At 42.9% G+C, this 16,535-nt stretch overlaps 1 protein-coding gene across 1 annotated transcript in view; it reads left to right on the top strand.

Annotated features, from left to right (window-relative positions):
- The first annotated feature begins 921 nt into the window (after positions 1–921).
- Positions 922–16,535, top strand: part of znf385c (zinc finger protein 385C) — a 114,135-nt gene continuing 98,521 nt past the window's right edge. The window contains exon 1 of the mRNA XM_041061991.1: positions 922–1,006. The gene's annotated coding sequence lies outside the window, so the exon portion shown is untranslated. The remainder of the gene's footprint in view (positions 1,007–16,535) is intronic.

Genomic DNA, 16,535 nt, shown 5'->3' with positions numbered 1-16,535 from the left:
TGTTCCTGCAGTAACTATTTTGGTGTCTGGGAAACTGCTCAAATCTGCCAGCATAAACACCTCATCGAGTAGACTATACACTGTCTGTCACATTAGAGTTTACCAATAGTATTAACTTTCAGGGCAGATCAACATGCCAGTGCAGCATAAGGTCAGATGCTACTGTTTGCTGGGAGTACTTATTTACAATTAATCAGTGCATTCATTTGTATTCTTGTATGGAAATTAATTAACAGTCACTGAATTTCCAGGAAAATATTAGTGAAGCTGTGTTATATTAAATTAAGTGGTATAACACATGTAAAAAACATAAATCCATGTCTTGGGAGAAAGCATAGGAAAGAGATTTGTGAAATAAGTTTTGTCACAAGGCTTTTCTTCTAAATTTAGGTAATACTATATTATCATGGTTAATTACAGCCACAGGTGTAAAACAATTTGGATTCGTTACTGTTGGTGCTACAGCTGCACCGGCGTAGGTGTGAACTGACCAGAGTCAAGTCACACTCAGGAAAACGGAAAAGACATCTGCCCACGTATTTCAAAATAAAAGCATTTATTTTACGTTTCTTGGATTATGAAGTCAGAACGAAAAAGAAAACACGTGTAAATCGTGTAATATTGAACTGTGTTGTAGGCACATCAGCCTGCTCTAAGAGGGTTTGTTGCCTAGTCGTAAACACGTGCTACCTATAGGTGCTACCTAGGTCAAAAAATATACAAGTAAAAAGTTAAACCGATTTATAGACTTGTTTTAAATTCACTCCGTTCAGTTTTATAGCACAGCTGTGGTGACAGCCGTTTCTCCACCGTTGGAGGCACATTTTGTGCTTTTATCGCGAAAAGACTTTTCCGGCTTGAGTTTGCCTAACTGGGTCTGTCTTGATTAAACCGCTGCACCGGACAGATCTGCTTTTTGCGTCGGCAGCCAGTCCGTACCAATCTGTTTCCACTGTTGAGCTGAGCACGGACGAGCACCGGGAAAGTCGGAAACGGAACGGGATCGGTAAGACAAAGCGCTTTTTCTGCTGTCCGTCTCTTCTGTTGTCACGCGTGAGGATCAACACTGTCTCTGCCAAAAAGTTTTGATTTGGCTTGAACTGATATTTGATGCGATAGTTTCAGGTGTGCAGTTTTGCTGGGTTTCTGACTGGATTGAATGAAACGTGTTGTTGTAAAGTTTTATCTCACTCATTGCTTAGATTGGTGGATTAACCGCGCGTGATCCGGACAAACACTAAGATTTTCAGAGTTTATGCGTAATTGCGCTTCAACATCAGCAGACTTCTGATCCTTCTTCTACACATGCTGTCGCAAAAACACTTTAAACTGGTTTATGAGGGATAAAGAAAGATGTTAAACTAATGCCACATATTAATAAATAAATAAAAATAAACAAAAATGCGATAGTAAACGAAGTGAGATCAGACCACCATAAAGTCATTTTGTGTGGATGCTGTATAAGAGTAACATGGATTTAGAATTTTTTTCTGCTTAAATGTCGTTTGTAAATAACCAAAGAAGTGGTTGCATATGTCTAAAGTTATTCATATTCATAGTCAGCTCGATATTGGCAGCGTTTCCTTCTCTCATGTACTCCATCTCTGCCTTCATCTTACTTAATAGTATTTTCCACTGAAAATGGTCAATAAGTTCTCCTCCTCGCGCTCTTTCTGCGCTGCACGGTAAGCTATCGATATGACATTTTACATAATTACAGCAAACAAAAGATTCACTTTTTCTCCAGAGGGAAATCAATTGAATACATTGACCGTTTCCTTACACTGCACAGACATAAATATGGAATTTATTAATAAAATAAATATAAATTGAAGTGACTTAATCAAACTTTGTTGTGTTTCTGTCACCTTTATACTAGAAAGTTCTGATGATGAGCATAAACCACAGATTATAACATGGACATTTCAGGGTTCGCTGCCTTTGAAGTGGGCAGACATTTTACTTTGCATACAATACCTGGGACATGTAGGACATGTTTTCATGATGAGGATTAATTCTGCGCGCACACATTGAATCAGATATAGTCTTCTGGGGCCAGTAATGACAGATTTTGACAGCGTTCTGCTCATTGAGGAATTTTTTAAGTTTGACCTGTGTCTGTTTCATCAAAACAACCAATAAATTACATTTTATCATCATTACTGGACAATACAGAGAGACACAGGGATGTTTCTGTACAGCTGTTGGAATCAGTCAGGCTTCCTAAATCAAACGGGGTCATGGTGGAGTATGTGAAACTGCTGAATTTTCTGCTGAACACCTCTTCTGCTGCAGTCAGTGATTGTTGTAACCAGTAAGAGTCTGACAAATCAAATGAAATATCACAAGGTTGATTTAGGGAAATTGACCGAGTGCGTCTGCTCTGTACAGACTTTATTTATGGACAGCACGTTTCAGAGCTGGCTTCTCCCTCTGAATGGCCCTGGTTGATAAATGGTGCAATCCGTCTTGCTATTATGAGAAAGTGTGCAATAAGTTTCTCATAGTCGTTTGTGTTTTGTTGTTTTGTGTTTTTTTTTTTTTTAATCTTTTTGCTAGAAGGAGTTTGGCATTTGAGAGTTTTTGCCAAAGACTAGAGGAGGCAGAGCAATATGAGATTCTGTGAAATGATACTCATGTTTGTCATGAGCTGTCTGGACGTTTTGGTTTCAGGAATACAGTACAGTAATGACAGCCTGTGTGGACGTGTGTAACAAATTTTACACTTGGGAAAACTTTGGCATTGTTGTTGGCTGTTACCTAAAACCATACTAGTTAAGTTAAGCCAGCTACATTGTTATGGTGAACGCAAATGAGAAGGCAAAGATGGAAAAGCTTCCCTTTTCGTTTTGTCTGGGGGTATTATGGTTTCGCAGGATATTATAAAAACACTGAGGAGTAGTTTTTCTTTAGCATGTAAAGTGCTTGAGCCTCGCTCTAATGTTACTGTGGTAGGTAACATCAATCCAACCCTATGTCAGTGTGTTAGTGGCCTAATTTTGGGTGGAAAACATATTGAACAACATTAACTAGCTGACAAACTTATGTCTAGTAGGCTGCATATTTTTCACAAGGGGGCGCTGTTATCAGGCAGGTATTTTTTTCTTTGCGTTCTTCACAAGCAAGAACATAAATAGGAACCAGCAGCACACAGCAGAAATGGACCCGTGTTCTTCACACAACCTCAGAACCACCGACAATTTCAAACTGTGGTGCAGCAGAGTTTTACTTGTGACTTGAAACTGGGTTTTCTGGATAAATTATTCTGTTAAATGTGAAAAGAGAGTTAAATATCAGTTTGCCAATGTATTCAGCAACTGAATTGAGTACAACACTGACAATCACATCCGTGTTTTGATAATCTTTCATCATCCCATCTACAGCTCTTTATTTGAACCATACCAATATTCCACAATAGCCCACCCACAGCAACATCCTCCTGCGTGGTTGTGGACATGACCACATGCACAACAGTAGAGGTTCATTGTGAGAGTGGTGCTTTGAATTAATGGCACTTTGCATCTCTCTTCCAGCACAAATTATGCACCACGGACCAGTGTTTAATGTTTTTTTTAAACGTTTTTCAAAATAAATTGCTTTAGGCTCCTTGTAGTGCTCAAGGTTGAAGACACTTGTGCATCGCTCTCATCTGAGAGAGATGCACATTAATTTTAGATGTGAAAGGGGTCACTCTGGGGCTGCACTCTGCGTTCTGTCCACTTGGGGAATTGAAAACATTTGTTGTTTTCTGAACATGGATACCTGAGATTGTTAGTGCTGCTTTGTGGAGAAGATGGCTTTGGAGTGCACGTCATATGAAGGAGGAAATGCTGAGGTTACTAGTGACAACTGACATGCTTTAGGCAGAATCATGTGAAAAAAAGTGTAGAGTGAAGAAAAGAGAGGAGACAGAAAGAGGTAAGATGTAAACATACAGCGAGAGTGAGCGATAGAAATAGCACCCAGACAGACATAACGCTGAGTGGTTTACACTGACATTCTCGTTCTGACGACAACGCAGGGCAAAACAGAACATCTCCCTCTTGGTGTCTTGACAAGAACTCTTTTTCTTCACCTCAGGGCTTCCCAACCTTTTCCTTGTCTCCCGCTGATTGGATGGGATCAGGTTGTTTGGGCACCAGAAGGGCCTGTGGCTCACACACATAACATCATGTATGCACACAAATTAACTTGTATCTGTATCAAAACATTCTTGGCACAGATGTGCATGTGCAAAGCATGTTATTCAAAAACATTTAACCACTGTGTACGTTTGCTGAATCCTTTTTCCTCTTCTTCGTAGTTTTTTTTTTCTTGCTTGTATATAGCTGCATCTCACCTTGTAATTTTCTCTGATTTTGCTCATCTGCTGTTCAAGTGGCCTCTCGCTATTTTGCTTTGACCTTCTTTTGATCCTCCTCCTCACTTCTGTTTTCTGTGGTATCATCACCTGCTGAGCCAAGGTGACCAGCCCGCTCACACTGAGCAACACACACAGCTGGAGCCGGCAGGCCCCAAGACTGAATTTATACATTTTTGGATGTTTGTTGACCTCTCTCGCTCCCTTTCTCTCCTTCTCTCTGTGTGACTGCTACCCTTGATTTCATCCTATGCTGAAAATGATTGGAGTAGCACAGTGACCTTTAGTTGGATTCTCTGAAAAGTTTTGTGTGCTAAAACTGTGACGTACTTGCCGGTCGCATTTCCACTTGCCAGTACAAACACACACTTAATTCCCAATTTGCTGGGGGAAGCTTGGCACCGTAGGACATCACTGTCCTGTCATGACCAGGCAGAGCAGTACTGTCAAATCCAGTGCTTTCATAGCTGATGGTTGTTAATGTGAAGCACGCAAGACATTCATTTAAAATGCAACAAAAATATTGGCTGTCATGTGTTAGACTTGTATGTGGGTTGTGCTTTATGAAAGCACACTTTATTTTATCATTTTACATTTCTAAACGTCCTTTGGGGGACGCTCTGGATAAATCAAAAGTGCCAAAATCATCTGCACATTTCATGTGTATTCAGATGTTGTGTCACAAATTACTTTAACAAGCAAATTCCCTTGCCACACTCCAGGTGAGTGACAGGGCAAGTAACAAGTTGTGCAGATAGGTGAAAAGAAAAGGGAAAATCTCTATAAAAAGGCATGAACACTTGCCCTCGGATCCACGCTGTCTCTCTCTCCAAGAAGGAGCAACAGAGTAGTGGTACCCTTCCACCTCTGTGCCCCTTCATTGGCCTGGGCTGGTACACTGTGTGAGGCTGGAGGTGGCAGAGACACGGTGGGGGTTGACTGGGTGGGGGTCAGGGATTCTGACAGCTGCACAGAGCCCGCCTGAGGGCACGCAGGCTGCCCTTTTCCTGTTGAAAGCCCCCTCCCTCCCCCACCCCCCTGCCTGGCTGACTGGCATACCCGACCAGAGGTGCTCAGCCCGGGGATAGACTCAGCAGAGGCTGCCTGCTCCTCAGTGGGGAGCTGGAGAAGTGACACTGCTGACCTTGGATTTAGATTTCACTTTCTCCCTCTCTGTCTTGCTGTGTAATTTCCCTCCCATCCTCTAATGACGCCTTTTACATTTCACTTTCCCCTTTAAGCCACGTGTCCAAACAGTAGGTGAAGTGACCGAGAAATTAGGGCATAGGAGGAAAGGGAATGGCAGGTGGGAGAGGGAGTCAGGTTTTTCACCTACAGTAGAATCACAGTGTAGATCCTCCTCAGTGCCACATTCAACATCTGCTCTGAGCTTCATTTGATCTCATCTTGATTGGCTGTTATGAAATCATTATTCTCACTGACAGAAAGCACCAGAAGTCCACCTCACCGCCATGAGCCATGGTTACACTCACACATGTGTAATGACTCACACTGACAGTGGCCCCAGTGTTAGAGCCGCACATTCAATAACACAAACACATACGCACACACACACACACAGTGGTGCGTTTATGTTGCTGAACTGCTGGTGAATGACGGAGCTCTGGGGTTGAACACTGGCTCAGTGTGTTTGGTCAGGTAAACCTTCTCAACCACTCCGCACAACAACAACAAACACTAAATAGACTGCCTGTTTGGGTCCAGCTGCACTCTGCAGGAAGGGTGGTGGCTAAAATCATTAGATCAGAAACATGCTATGGACAACTTTCATGAATATGCAGATATTGTGTGTAGGACTCTCTCTGTGTGCAGGTGTGTGTGTGTGTGTGGAATCTGGTATTGATTTTTTTAAACATTTATTTATGTGGGTATGGTTTGATGAGCATGCGTGGCCTTTTTCAGCAACGCCCTGCTGCACACAGAGCCGCTCATTCAGTTACACACATTCACACCTGGCACAACCACAGTCTTTTAACTGGACCTCTGCTGGACCCGTCATGGGTTAACTGCCTCGCTCAAATGCTTAATAGTCATCAATAGTGACAGAAGGGAAAGTGTTACTCATTTGCTTTCTCTGTCAGGATTATTTATGGCTGAGAAGACTAGTTTCTCGGGCTGGATAACGTGTGTGTTGAGCCCTTGTCCTCATCACTTTCCAGGCTTTCCACCGTCAGGATTATGATCGAAATGTTCACGTAGGCAGTTCATGTGGCAAGTGTTCAGATTTTACTACGATATCCCAGGCAGTACTGTTTTGAAAAATAATGCCCTGACTCATCACAAGCTATTGTTTGTTTGGTTGCTAAATCTGAATGACTGGAATGCATTAGTTTAAGTGAAATATATTTAGCTGCGAGGGATTATTCAGAGGCTAAATTTCAGAATCACTCTGCACTCTAAAAGCTTTTGAATGATATTGTGCTTTTTTAGCACAATTTGTCCTTACTTAACTTTGGCTTTCGTCTACACTTATCTAGTATTTTTTTCCTGTAGTGATGGGCTACAGTTGTTTAAATTTCTCTACTAGTCAATTACGTTACATCTATCACTGAGGTTCTTGCTTCCAAGGATTCTAATCAAAATCTTAATTGCTTCTACTATCTTGTCCGTTTCTAAACTCTGTAGTAGAACTTTGATCTCACTGGAGGTGTACAGTATAGATAAAGCTTGGAATAGAAATAGAACGGGCCACAAAAACATTGTGGCCCGTTATACCACAAATGTTTCTCCAGTGTAAGTGGTTTCGGAGAAAATAAGATCTGAAAAGATAAATTTTCAGCAGCGGGCTGAAGACATTTTTCTGCCTCGTCTGTCACCCAAATGTTAAATTACAGCAAATGATGAATATGTAACACGAGCAGCCATCAGGTAGGACAGGCACCCCACAGATATTTGGATCAGCTATGTGTCGTCTATTTTACAATGAGTTATCAGGGTCTGGGATGAACTTGTAACTGTCTGTACCTGTGAATTTCATCGTTCCATCACAGTAATAAGTTTGGTTAAGGTGTGTGTTCTGCATGAAACATTGTTGGAGAGAAAAAGAATCCCACAAATCTTTTTATTCTGTAAGTGTGAAATGTTAATAGCTCCTCTTCTCAAGTATTTGCTCTGAAACTACATAATTAACAAGTTAGAAGAGGTTTTTCTTTAGCAGAAGTGCTCCGTACCTGGGTCATGAAGTGGATATGTGATTTTTGTCAACAGTCACACTAATCTTGCACTTGACCTGAGTCTTCCTGTTGAAACGGTGAGTTCAAGATGGATGTCTAGCAAATCTGTTATGCTGCTTCTCCCACAATTCTGCTCACAGAAAATTAATTTTTGTCAGAAAAATAAATTTAGAGATAATCTTTTAACTCGAGCGTGACAGCTTCATTTTTTTTTTTTTTGGGCACGTTATTTCCACTAATCGAACTCTACACTGGCAGTGTGTTCCTCTGTGTCTTTTTGGATTTTCTGTCTTTGGTTTTCAGCTTACATTCATGCGGCTGTCCTTTAGGAGCAGGATCTGTTTTATCTCCTGCACAGCAAACAGCTCCTCTCCTGTCTCCCACAGCCACAGATATCAGCTATCAGAGTCATTACAGCCCTCAGGAGGTGGTACCAAAGCTTCCTCCATCCCACCAAGCCACCAACCCCCCCGCCTCCATTTCCCATTGATCAGGCTAGAAAGACATCTAATCCATGCTGATCACAGTAACCTCCGCCGCCTGCAGGGCTGGATCTGAGGCACACACTCTTGTTTTACTGTGTCTCTTAGAGAACCATGCAGGCTGTGAGTAAAGGAGGCTAGATATTGATGGGTGTGGCTCAGGTCGCCTCAGATAGCCCGATAGCGCCGGTGACGCTGAAGATGGGCCTGTGATGCCGGCATTGACGTAGCGGCTGACTCAGAATTGCTTATACCATTCAGCTGTCCCCTTTCATTCAGGTCTGCCATCTCCTCACAATGAACTGGGGCTTAGCAAACCTATCAGTGTTGGCCTGGCCTTTGATTAAAAGTCAGATTATCACCCTCTTACCACATGTGGGCTAAGCAGCTCTATGAAACTGAGCTTGTTTATTCTTTCTACTGGTTCAGTCACAGTTTTCAGTTTGTGAAATGCGTGCATGCACTTTTTTCCCCTGTGGTATCTTTCTCTATCTTTCTCCTCTCATTTATAGCTGAGGTGTTTTTCATTTTTGTTTTGTACGAGTGTGTGTGTGGGTGATGTGCCTTTGCACTCTGCTTGGGGCCTCTTATCATCTTTGTCAAACTGGTGGGCTGAGAGCGGTTGAAGAAAGAAAGGCCAGCTCCCTGCTCTTCAAGATCCCACATTAACACCACTTCCTCCAGTTTAAAATCCCCCTTAGCCCTGCAGCAGCAGCAGAGACATCAGCTCTTAACTCACACGGCTGACGCACACATCGACTCACTGATCCACTAAATCTCCTCTGTTAACTACATTGATTCACTGTGTCTCTCTCCATTTCTTACCTGTTTGGTGAGTCAGTGCTTCTACATTGCAGCCGGCATCGTCCATAGTCGACTGGCAAGGTTGAGTAAGACTGCTTCTGCCACCGATTCATTGCACATTTTTCACAGACAGATTTGAACTTTGCTCATTTCTCTTTGTGTTTGCCAGTGTGAGTTTTAAACAAAGCTGTGTGCGGTGAATGAGGCAGCAAAAGCTGATTCCACAAAGAGCTCCACTTGTACTGCATTAGTTATCGGCCTGACTTTATCCCCCCCCCCCCACCCCCCCGCTCAGTTTAGGCCATCACAAACTCATACTGGCCTGACAGACCCTATAATTGAACCATATATTTTTTTCCTCTCTGTAAAGAGAGGGGGCATCTTTCAGTGTCCCGCTCCTGGGAGCGTTTTTGCTGACAGAACAGGCGTTGCTGGAGTTGTGTTAATGATGCTGCTGTCAGAGAGGGGGGCCGCAGCAAAAGATAAAGAATGGATGTACCTGCTCTCTGGAAGAGCCACACGTAGCCAACACTCAGTTTGTTCAGCCAAGGCTTGGAAAGGGAGAGTGAAAAGAGAGGAAAGTACAGATAGTGACTTTAAAAGGTTCTCTGAAACAACATTATTAGAAGTATTAGAAAAGATAGTCCACCTCTGCTTTGCACTAAAACGTTCTGCTGCACTCTTGGACAAAGCTTAATACAGCCACTCTATTTAAAAGGCTGTATTGCTTTAAAATAAAGGAACCAATCTAACTTTGAATAGAAATTTCTAATACATTTTTATTGTTGGAGATGTTTCACTTGAACTGTCTTAGCAAATGTTATCTTATATGCTTTATATAACATCTGCATATATTTTTTTTAATTCATTTTAGTTGTTGCAGTTGACAGACTAACATACAGAATGGCAAAAAAAATTCAGAGGAACCTGAGGGGGGCTTATTGTGTCTTAATACTCCCAGTGGTGTGAACAGGGTGGTACTGGATCTGCAGCCCTGTGACATCTCAGTGACTCTTGTTCCAAGAAACAAGGCAAGACTCAAAACAAGGCGCTTGTCTTCTTCAAAGCCAAATTGAACCACAAAAGTCTGGAGGAAATCAATAACTAGATTGCTGTACTGAAAGAAAACACGCTTGCTCTGGGCTCTGCTAATGTTTTTTGATGGTAAACTTAGAAAGAGAAAACACAGGAGGGAACATCTGAACAAGAGAACCTTGGGGCTGCAGATCACCTCTCGTGTTCTACCACTTTCTCTTTTACTCACATATTTACAAGAAATGTACATATAGACTCATATGGAGCATAAATGAATGAATATAGCTGAGGTTCCATTCATTCACACATTGATTGAAAGAATCAAAATAGATCTAAGTAAATTTCTTTGTTCACCTTAATTGAGATGGTAAAAATGTCCATGTCGGTAAATTTCCTATGTTGCATTAGTAAATAACTGTGTTCTATTTAAGACTTTTATATGGCTGATCCCTGACAAGTAATCAGGGCTGATCATTCACATGTATGACAAGTCAGAGTGTTCAGTAAGTTCAAGTAGCCTAATCCACAGCTGCAAACTGACAAGAGAGTAAAATATACAAAACTGACACATGTACAAAGTCATACAAAATAATAACAGGTTAAGAATATTCAGGGTTATCCACATATAATAAATTCAGTTCAACATATTCCAGTTCTTTAAGGGAAATACACTAATTTGTTTTCTGGCAAAGAGTTAGATGAGAACACCAAAACCACTCTCATATCTGTTACATATAATATAAACTAGATAAAACATAATCCGTGAGCATTGGAGCTGCTGTTTTTTGTTTTGTTTTGTTTTTTCTTTTTACCTTTGGACAGAGCCAGCCTGTTTCCAGCTTGTTTCCACCTGTTTTCAGTGTTTGTGCTAAGCAAGGATGACCAGCTGCTGCAGGTAGGATTATATCTAACAGGCCGGTATGAGAGTGGTATCGATTGTTTCATTTAACTCTTTCCCAGAAAGAAAATAAGCGTATTTCGCAAAATGTCAACTTTTGCTTTAACAAGCTGTGGTAAAGTTGTGTATTTTTGGTGTATGTTCATTTTATTTTTTATTTTTATTTTTTATTTTTTATTTTTTGTTTGTTTGTTTATTTGTACATTGACATCAGTATCTCCAAACGATGTAAATAATTTAAACACACACTTATTCACAAAGTTAGCATCTGGATCTACATTTGAATGGAAACATAATCTGTGACTTGAATGTGGAGTGATCTGACAATCCACTATTAACAAGCACCTCTCTTTAAATGTCCCCAGGCAGAATGGGAAAATGCCAGTTTGATGGAAGGGCAGTATCAACTTTTCTAATGCCAATCAATTCTACACAGACTCTTCATTTTTTCCTCTCATTGCACATTTTGCAGTGTTGAGCATACAGGAAGAATATTTTTTGCAGCATTTCAAAAGTTTGCTTAAAATCCTTTAGAAAGCAGGATGGAAACATGTACTGAGTGCAAGGAATTTGTTTAATATTCTTAACACTGTGTTCAGTCATTACCTCTGCTGGATCTCGACAGCCTGCCCACTTCACAGCCTATATCAAGGTACTCCTCCTTCACTGTAAACTTTTCTGTGGCACATGAACACACAGCCCTGCTCGGGGGCCGGGGCTCACATCTAACCCCAAAAGCACACACTGAAAGCCGCCTGCAGGGAGACTGACCCCTTACAAGGTACGGAAAACACAGAGAGCAGCCCTGTTCCCCCTCTGGCCCGGGACACAGGAGCACACTGGAGCTTTTAGAGGGATGAAGGCAGAAGGACGAGATTGGTGGGAAGGATATACATTGGAGCTCTGTATTTAACTTCCTCCTCCACCTCCCTCTGGCACACTCCTCTTTCTGCTCCATCCCGTTTCCCTCCTGTCCACACATACGCCTTTGAGACCCCTAGCTCCAGTGTAGCGTCTGATTTTGGCGGCTCCTTCTTTCTTTCCTGTTTTTCTTGTCTGTTCTGTGATCTCCCAATCCCAAAACCTCTAGCCAAGTTGATCCAACTACCTTGGTACCAGTGAGCCCCAGTCTTGCTCACAGCATGGACATACAGTGCTTTGTAGCAGAGAGAGAGAGGGAGCGAGTGAGATTTGAGAGGAAGCCTGTCTTTCAAAGAGAGGAGTAATGGGCCCTGAGGGCACTTCTCAGCTCTCACATAAGCCTGCTAGCCCTTGCATTTCTACATGCCTAGAGAGGTGTTACATAAATGACAGAATATCCTCAATTGCCACTTTTTGTATGCTAAAAGCCTTCTCCCAGGTTGATGTTTATGTTAATGACTTTAGTCAGGGGTTTGAAGTGCCTGGATGATGAGCAGCTAGCCTAGAAAGGAAGGAGTGGCTCTGACCTTGGCCCACTTCAGGGAAACGCTCTGGTTTCTGACTAATAGAGTATGCCCTATTCTTTCTCCCACAACATGCACTCAAAATAGCTCTGGCATGCCCCATTAAGCAGCATTTTAATTGTTAACACGGCATACTCTGTCCTTGGCACACATTAACTACTTCATTTAAATGTCAATTCCAATTAAAGAAGGACAGAGGAGACGATCTTTTTAACAAGGAACGAGTGTGATGCTGCAACCACAACGGCCATTATCAGCTTTTAAGGGAGTTAGAGCACAACCTCAAATATTAGCTCATTTTTGGTTTTCATCTGATGACTGACAGACCGCTCAGAGGAACTACTCATGACATACATTAAGAAAGGGTAACTTTACCCATTAAGAACAGTTTACTAGACATGGGTAAGCACCACTCAGCCTGTAAAAGCAGTTGTATTATGTCTTCAGTGATTCTAGAGGAGCTTTGTCAAGTCTAGAGAAAATAACTCTAGTGGGTTTGAAGGCATTTTATCTGGAAACATGCGTTACAAACTGGGGGTACAGAGTTTCGAAGATGTGGGCATTTACCAGGTAAAGAGTCTAAGGTCCCGGCCGTGTAACTCAGAACTAGTTTGTACAAGGTGCCATCCGACCATGCTTCCCCCAGAGGGCATTCATAGTCCTTGCACTTGGTTGTTCAGACAAAAAGTGACAGGAGGAGTTCAAGTTCAAACCCTGTTTATTTTCTCTCCTCTGTGCACCTGAGACTGTGTGAACGCCTGATTTTCAGTTTTAAAAAAGTAGTGAAACTGTGCAGACCCCCCAGCGTGGATGTCAGAGAGGTAGTGGGGGTAGTGGGTTTTGAAAGCTGTTCAACCATCTGACAAGCACTTCTGTTGGAGCATACTGTCCTCTTTATGAAGAGTGTTACTTCATGGGAATTAAAGGATCCAGGCATTTTGCAGCTTTACTCATACAAAAGTCTGAAAGTCAGGAACCTCTCAACCATTAAAATCTGTCTCTTGTGATTAGCTCAACTTCATGGGCGTGCAGTGTTAAATTGCTGTACGATTCTTTGAAGAGAAAGAGGAGTTTATGGGATAAATATTATCTGATGCATGTCACTGTGCAGTTTACAGTCCTAGGCCGCTTCACTTCTTGGCGACTGGAAAAGAGGTGCTCGTATTTGTCCTAATGCAGTGACAAAGCTGAAGCATGTGACGAATGTTTGTTTCCCAGTGTGTACAGTTCCTCCCTTCCTTCCTCTAACTGTCGCTCAAGGCGTTACCCTGAGTGAAAACTTCCATGGTTGGCAAGCTCCTCTTTCATCCCTCCAAATTTTTACCCTTCACGCTCCCCACCCCCCCTTCAGCCTGTAGCCTGCTCAGCTGTACTGGGATACAAACCCCATTTCCCCTGGAGAGCAATAATGCTAGCATTAGGTTTTGCACAGAGTGGTGCCAGCCCAGGGGCCTGGCATGCAATCGTCCACTGCTGCAAACAGAAGCACACAAACACTGAATCCATTCCCAGCACTGCAGTACCAGATGGATGGCAAACAGGGATGCTCGCAGGTCCAAATCACCTCCTGCAGCTGGGTGATAGAGTCCCACAGCAAGGAGATACGGGCAGGCACGGATTGGGACCTATTGCGTCTATTTTGTTGTGGCGCTGTCATTAACTGCCATAGGCCTTTTAAGCAGTCTAAATTTCGGATTGTCACCGCAGCCGCAGTGCGTTTGTATTGCTTTGTTGTTTTTGGTGCTTATTTTTCTGAGGGTGTAGCTGCTTGTTGTGCACCATCTGATAACAGGCGACGCATCAGTGGATGGCTGCCTAATTACTTAGATAGGTAGAGGTGCTCGTATTGGCAAGCAAGTGTAGTGTTGTCATGGGGATGATGTGTGGGCCTCTCCTCCTCTACCGGAATGAACCAGTGAGCGGTGCTTGACTGCCCACCACCGAAAGGTGCAAAAACGCCACCACACATGCTTGCACACACAAGTACACATGTAAGAGTACCAGCATTGCAGTACTAGCAGAGTGGATGAATCAGTGAACTCTCTAGCATCTCAAAGAGGAGGAGGAGGTGGCGGAGGTGGAGACAGGGTTGTCTAGGTTGATCTAGTCACATAGCGTGAGCAACAATGAATCACAGTGTTACCTCAATTTTAATCAACACACTTAGGCTACAAATGACTCACTCGTGGAAATGTGCATCATTTGCATTACTGGCTGTTTGCTATTTTAATGCTAATGTGTTCTCCAGTGCCCACCAGCCTACTCGAACACACTTCATCATTCAGTTTTTCTTTTTATAGCATCTGTCTTTCTGTATCTGTCTATCTATTGTTCTGTCAACCCCCTCCGCCCACCCACCTATTCCTCCCCTGTTCCACGGCCCCTCATTTCTGTCTGCTGCCATGCTCCCATGTCTCCCATTAGGAAAGGAAATGAGGCGAGGTACCGATGCAAATATCTTGGACCCCTTACTGCTCCCTGACTCATCACCCAGAGACGGAAACAAGGATGGAGTGAGGAAGAGAGGAGGGAGGGGAGGGAGGGGAGGGAGGAAGAGGTGGAGGGGCACATCGATTACACAGAAAATATAAACAGAACATATAGCTGATTGGTACACAGTAGAAAAACGGGGAAAGTGGGCACCGCTGAGAAGTGAGCAGTTATTATCATGCAGAAAGGTTTCTCCGGCATGGTAGAACAACAAAGAGAGCATAAACCACCGCACACTGTGCATTATTTCTCTCCCTCACTATCCATTCTTCTTTTTTGTGGTGTAGCTGTCCTATCATTCAGCCTGCAGTGCTATTTCAGCAGTTCTGAGGGGTCATTCCTTTTCTCTGCCTCTTGCCTTGTCTATCTCTAGCTCACTTGATTGTTTTGTGGATTATATTGTAAAGTGCTCAGCGCAAGCTTGCCCGTTGAAAGCGCAGTTGTTATTCATTAGTATCTTACTCTGCTGGATTGCTGTGTGCTTTCATGGCCAGTGGGCGTCTGAAGAGAGGGGAATTGAGATGATTGCAATTTTAAGGTTGTGTGTAATGTGTGTTTTTCTGTGGCCGTGCAGTTCACGTGTTAGAGACAGACAGGCTAATAGAGAGGAAAATTGTGTACAAATCAAGCAAAAAGAGTGTGAAACATAAAAGTTTGTTTAATGACGCGATTGCCACAGAGCCGTCAACCTACACGGCCTCAGCTCCACCAATGTGCTGACCATTCAGCACTTTCACTATGATGAGAAGCTGCTATCGCTACAGTATTCTGTCAGGATTTGAAAATTTGAATGTTCTGCTCAGGGATGTTACCGGACACTTTCCTTATCTGCAGGATTATGGAAATGAGGGATGGTATGCCTGTGTCATTCATATTCAGAACAGTAACTGTAAAGATAACTGAGGGTCTAAGGACAGAGGGTGTTGTAATGCCGTGCAGATTAAGCCCCTTTAGGCAAATTTGTGAGATTTGGGGGCAGCGGTAAGTACCCTGAGTCCGTGCTGCGTTCAAAGACTGTTGCTCTGTCACAGCGGAATCTTCTCCCAAGTTTTGTTGCTCTGTCAATAAAAAGACAGTGCCCCACCATGTGAAGACATTTGCCCCAGCTGGGTGGCTGGAACACAAAGCTTGACCATGCCTCCAGCATGACAGTTTTGCTATAATGGCATGGGGTGCCCAATGATTTGAAGAGAGCACAGTGGAATCCTAATGAGTGTAATGATTATCTCTGTGGCCAGCTGAGCCATTTGCCCGGCTGGGCTCTGGCTTTGCCGGATCTCCTGCACCATTCTTGCGGTTTGACTTGCTATATATGAACAGAGAGGGCAACATTTTTCTTTGTCCTTAAAAGGAGAATATGTATCGTCCGGACAAGAGCTAAATCAAAAAACACTTGCCTTTTTTGCAGTGTCTCCTGGGAGCCCTACCTGTGTGTGTGTGTGTGTGTCTGTGGTCGTACATTTGTGTGGTTACCCATGCTGTGTAGACTGTGGTACACTTTATCTCAAGTGTCAGCACCAGCCAAGTTGCTTCCTACTCATGTATTTCCTGTGAATTCTCCCTCTTGATCTCACTGTCTCTCTCTCTCTCTCTCTCTCTCTCTCTCTCTCTCTCTCTCTCTTTCTCTGTTTAACACTTCTAAAATTAGTTAGATCTAATTGCTGTGTTGAGTGCTAACTAAAAAGCTAATTGGGCCAGTGATTTCTGGAAAAGGAGTTTCTATTAAAGTAACATGGTCCACACCCTCTGGACTCCCACCCAGACCCTGACAGTGCTGTTTTTCAACTCATAATTATTCCAACTACCAAAATATCACAAGACAAGGGC

This window comes from Toxotes jaculatrix, chromosome 18 (assembly GCF_017976425.1).
Source record: "Toxotes jaculatrix isolate fToxJac2 chromosome 18, fToxJac2.pri, whole genome shotgun sequence".
NCBI classification, from domain to species: Eukaryota; Metazoa; Chordata; class Actinopteri; family Toxotidae; genus Toxotes; species Toxotes jaculatrix.
Note: the sequence above shows the minus strand (reverse complement) of the source record. Positions and strands in the feature narration are given on the sequence as shown.